Below are 5,427 nucleotides of genomic sequence, written 5' to 3'. Positions count from 1 at the left end.
GAAAGAAGTAGGCTTCGTCGGACATATCGTCTCAGCACAAGGTGTGAAGACCGACCCATCCAAAATTGAGAAGGTTTCTCCTTGGCCGACAGCTAAGAATAAAGAACAAATTCAAAGCTTTTTTCGGCCTTTGTACGTATTACAGAAGATTTGTAAAAGGTTTCGCTAGTATAGCTAAACCTCTTCATCATTTGACCGGAATCAAGATTCCTTTTGACTGGACCCCGGAATGCGAAGAAGCTTTCAAGCATTTGAAGGAAAATCTTATTTGTTCGCCGATTTGAGCTTATCCAGAGATCGAACTTCCCTTTATTTTGAATACAGATGTCTCTCTTTCAGGAATAGGTGGGGTTCTGTCACAAATTCAAGGAGGTCAAGAGAGAGTGATTAGCCCCTTGAGTGCCAAGTCAGTTTTATGAAATGGGCCCAAAGTGCTAAAACTCAAACGTAGAGCAATTCACCTGAAATTGACCACCCGGGGGTTTTTGAGGCCGCTGATCACGAATCCGATATCAGATTTGCAAAATTTTGAGATGGCGATCCGCTACTGCGCATGCGCATTAGTATGACTGATCTATACTTGAGGAATAGATCTGGAATTGGTTACCCGGGAGTTTTCAGGAGCGCTGATCATGAATCCCAAACCAGATCTGAAAAATTCCAAGATGGCGACCCACTAACGCGCATGCGCATTAGTATGCCTGGCGTATAAACAAGAAATCGATCTGTAATTGGTCACTCGGGGTTCTCGAGAGCGCTGGTCGCGATTCCGATATCGGATTTACAGAATTCCAAGATAGGGACCGACTACTGCGCATACGCATTGGTATGGCTCATGTATGATTCAGGATTCGCTCTGGAATTGTACACTCTGTGTGCCCGCAAACTTCTGAATCATCAATTCAGGTATACTAGTCACATTCATACGGAATATTCTATCGCATATGTCCATTACTGGGTCAGAATATTGAAATTTTGTGAACTCGATTACATTCCCGCGATCAGCACTCCCAAAAACTTCCAAGTTCGAAGTCAGTTAAAGTCCTCGATTATAAAGGTCTTTTTCTAATGCGCATGCGCAGTGGTGGGTCTCCGTTTGAGAATTTTAAAAATGTGGTATCATATTCATGATCAGTGCCCCCGAAAACCCCCGAATGACTAGTTTCGGAGCAATTCCTTAATTATACGCCAGTCATACTGATGCGCATGGGCAGTAGTAGGTCTCTATCTTGGAATTTGTCAAATCTGATTTCGGATTCATGATCAGCGTCCCTGAAAACTCCCGGGTGACCAGTTTCGGAGCAATTTCTCAATTATATACCAGTCATACTAATGCGCATGCGCAGTAGTAGGTCGCCATTTTGGAATTGGTCAAATCTGATTTCGGATTCATGATAAGCGCCCCCGAAAATCCCCGGGTGCCCAATATCTGATCATTTGGTGATCATTTTTCCCGTCTACTCGACTACTATGTCAGGACAAAGATTTCTTGGAAATGATAAAAACTATAACTTTGTAACCGCGAAATTAGTTTTCTAGCATGGGCTATCAGGAAATGAATGATGTGATCCTTTTCAGCATGGCCCCAAATATAGAAAAATACGCTTCAGTTACGGGTGAAATATTATCAGGCGTTGCTAGGGCACTTATTCATAGAACAAAGATTCGTGATTTCTCGGCACTTTGGGCCAAGTCGAGAAAAACAAAGATCTTTGTCCGCGGCACTCAGGTGGTTAGTTATTTCAGCAGAGTTCTAAGTAAAACCGAGGGAAATTACTGTGTCACTTATAAAGAACTTTTGGCTGTTGTTAAGACCGTGGTACATTTTCATCATTATCTGTACTGTAGGAGATTTTTGATACGAACAGATCATGCTTCCCTTAGGTGGTTACTTTCATTCAAATCCCCCGAAGGTCAGGTAGCTAGATGGTTAGAAAGGCTCGGACAGTACGATTTTGACATTCCTCATCAAGCAGGAATTCATCATGGAAACGCCGATGCTCTCTCTCGAAGACCCGGCGAAGAAATGCCAGTGTGTAAACAGTGTGCAGGATTGTAGAAAAACCAAAACCCCCCTCCTTTATTACGGAAGGTTTCTCTCGAAAATAACCTGTAGGAATGGAGAAAATCTCAACAGGAGGACATCACTTCAACTCAAGTTGAGTCCTGGAAGGAAGCAGAGACTCGCCCAGACTGGCAGGATATATCTTCAGCCGGGCCAGATTTGAAAATTTATTGGGCTCAATATGACTCTATCCTTTTAATTGACGGAATTTCGTACTGTCTATGGGAATCTGTAGACTTGAAGGAAATCAGGTGGCAACTTTTGGTTCCTAGGACTCGAGTTCCAGAGATTCTTGCTCTTCATCATGATTCTCCTACAGGCGGAAACTTCGCCTCGAATAAAACTCTGCGCAGAATACGCAACTTCTATTTTTGGCCTTGTTGCCGGTCGAACCTTGAAGATTGGTGCCGAAGACGTCGAATCTGCACGGCGAAGAAAGGACCTCGAGCTAAAGGACATAGTTCTCTTCAAATTTATAAAGTGGGAGCTCCTTTTGAGAGGATAGCAATGGACATTCTCGGACCTCTCCCGACAACCTATCCTGGAAATAAATATGCTCTGGTTATTGCCGATTATTTCACCAAGTAGCCTGAAGTAGTCCCTCTGGCTAATCAAGAAGCCTCCACTGTAGCTCAGGCGTTCGTTAAAGAGTTTATTTGTGGACACGGAGTTCCTCTAGAACTTCATACTGATCGAGGCCGAAATTTTGAGTCAACCTTAATGAAGGAGGGTACTGAGATTTTAGGGGTTAGAAAGACTCGTACGACTCCTTTGCATCCGCAATCTGACGGCTAATAGAGCGCCTGAATCGAACCCTACTATAATATTTGTCGTTCTTCGTAGAGCAAACTCGAAGAGACTGGGACTCCTGGATGCCTTTCTTCCTCTTATCTTACAGATCTGCGATTCATGAGACGACAAAACAGATGCTAGCCCTAATGCTTACTGGAAGAAATCTCCGACTTCCGTCAGAATTAGAAAAAGGTCCTGTTCCTGTGCAAAAACAGCATCAAACAGATTATGCTTCTCTTTTGCATATATACAATTTTTTCATCAATCACTTGATGATTTGTTTAATAGGACATAAAAATACACGTATCAATGCATAGAAGTACAAGAAAACTTTAAAATCAAAATATTGAAAGTGATGGTTAGGTTGCTGATTGTGTACGTTGTATGGATACAATAAATGCTACTAGTATATGTATTCATTATACAGCATGCATACCCTGCACTCGGCAGCAGTATACAAGTTGCGGCAGAACTTCGTAATACGCAGGTACACAACACACACGTACAAACATACGCACACATTCAACTCTCGGACCAGAGGTAGTGAACTATACAGTGAGACTACGAAGCATCGCACAAAGAGGAGGCCCCGAGTATAAGATACGGTGTGTAACGTATTCCATCTCATTCTTTTGCATGTTCAATCCTACAGACATACATGTTTGTCTCTTTCTACATAACGCCTCAAGCTTCCGTGGGCCTTATAACTCAAATCGTTTCTTAAAGAAAAAATTCCAAATATCTAAATAATTTTTTTAGTCACTATTCAAAAATAACAATTTAGCAGAAAATCCAAACACTATTTTGACTCTGAAGTTTCGATAATACCTTCTCAATAAAATAACCAGGTAAAGTTTCTTATTCATACAGCTGTGTGCAATAACAACGAATTCAGACGTTACATACAAGCGCAGTTCTTATGGTTTTCGTGTTCTGGGGTACTTAGTTAGTTCGGGACCCCAGTAGCTCAGGCGCTGGCGTCACCATATCGTTGTTGAACATGCATACTCACCGACGCCACGCATACTACTCTGCACACGGTCGAAGCATCCGCTCTACACGAAGCTCCGCCTCTCGCTCTGTCTCTCCTACTCCTACAGGCGTAATGCAATTGGCTACGTGTGCGGTCTCTCTCTCGCCTTGTCTCTCCTGCGGCCATAGCTTTAATACAGTGGGGTACTACTGCTGTCTCTCTCTCGGCCTCCGTCTCTCTTGCGCCTACAGCCGTAGTACAGTGGGGTACTCGCGCGGTCTCTCTCTCGCCGTGTCGGTTAGCCGTTGCGGCCGGTCTCTTTCTTTCACTACTGCACGACCATATAACACTGTCGCACACGTATCCCCTCCAGTAGAAGTACATGTTTATAGGGCTCATTCTCTGCCGGAATCGGAACTGTATTGATCGTTTTGTTTTGGTTACATAGATCTCAAAGGTATTGAAATAAAAATTAGAGTAGTATTAAAATGTCGTCTAAAAATATGTGCGTCTACGAAGGATGTACGAACACCAAAAGGAAGGATCCTAATCTCGCATTCCATCGTTTTGCACAAGATGAACAGACGTGAGTCTTGTTTATTTTGATTGAAAGACAATGTATGTCCCTTTAAATGCCGGATAGAAAACAATGAAATCAATGAAAAGTAGGGTGAAATATTTGTAATAAGACGAAATGATGAAATGGTCTATAATTTTGGGATTGCTCAAATTACTTTTGCACTTGACAGTCGTATTACATGGATTTCTAGATCCGGAAACATCAATTTGGCGCTGCTATCAAGGAAACAGTTTGAGAATGCAAGAATGTGTTGTAAGCAGTTTTCAGACGCTGAGTTTGTCGCGTACGGTACTAATGGTAAGCGAATAATACGAGCTGGTCCACTACTCATTGATGAAGTAGCCATCGTGAATTCCGTGACCGTGAATCCCCCGCTCGCGAATTCTGCAGCCTCGAATACCCTTTTTGCGAACGACGATATCGCGAACTCCGAAGACGCAACCTTGGCTAAGGCAGGGGTGGTGCAGGATATCATCGCTAATTTGGAAGCTCTAAATCGCACAGTCACCTTCGATAAAGACATTGCCAACGATGATCTCGAGCCCATCACTGCGGCCACCACTATTGGTGCGCCTGAGAATTTAATTTCGTTAGATAACGCGTCTTTAAATCCTGTGTTAATAAATTCAACTAGCACCCCTCGCGCGAACGGTGAAACTCTAGTATCAGATTTAACGGTTCCTAGCTTAGCACATAAAATTCTCCCGAACAACACGTGCGGTTCGGTTGCACCACGTAAGGAAATCGTGAAAGAAGATATCCCTAAAATGAAACGTTTAATTAAATTCTTGCGCGCCGAGATCAAGAAAAAAAAACCAAATTATTGAACGACAGAACATAAAAATAAAAAAAGACGCGGAGGCCTTGGAATTTGCTGAAGCTGCGTTTGAATTGAACGACGATCAGCTCGCTTTCTGAAAGATGCAGATGAATCATGTTAAAAACGGCAGTGGACCGAAGACGAAAAACAATGGGCGCTGTCACTGTATTATAAATCTCCAAATGCTTATAACCATT

At 42.8% G+C, this 5,427-nt stretch overlaps 1 long non-coding RNA gene across 1 annotated transcript; it reads right to left on the bottom strand.

Annotated features, from left to right (window-relative positions):
* Window positions 1-225: 225 nt before the first annotated feature.
* On the bottom strand, window positions 226-1,905 carry LOC124303016 (uncharacterized). The gene is made up of 2 exons (XR_006907818.1): window positions 1,867-1,905; window positions 226-353 (listed from the first exon to the last, which is right to left on the bottom strand). It is a non-coding gene; the product is annotated as an uncharacterized LOC124303016 (long non-coding RNA).
* Window positions 1,906-5,427: the final 3,522 nt, after the last annotated feature.

The sequence above is a fragment of the Neodiprion virginianus genome, chromosome 4 (assembly GCF_021901495.1).
Source record: "Neodiprion virginianus isolate iyNeoVirg1 chromosome 4, iyNeoVirg1.1, whole genome shotgun sequence".
NCBI classification, from domain to species: Eukaryota; Metazoa; Arthropoda; class Insecta; order Hymenoptera; family Diprionidae; genus Neodiprion; species Neodiprion virginianus.
Note: the sequence above shows the minus strand (reverse complement) of the source record. Positions and strands in the feature narration are given on the sequence as shown.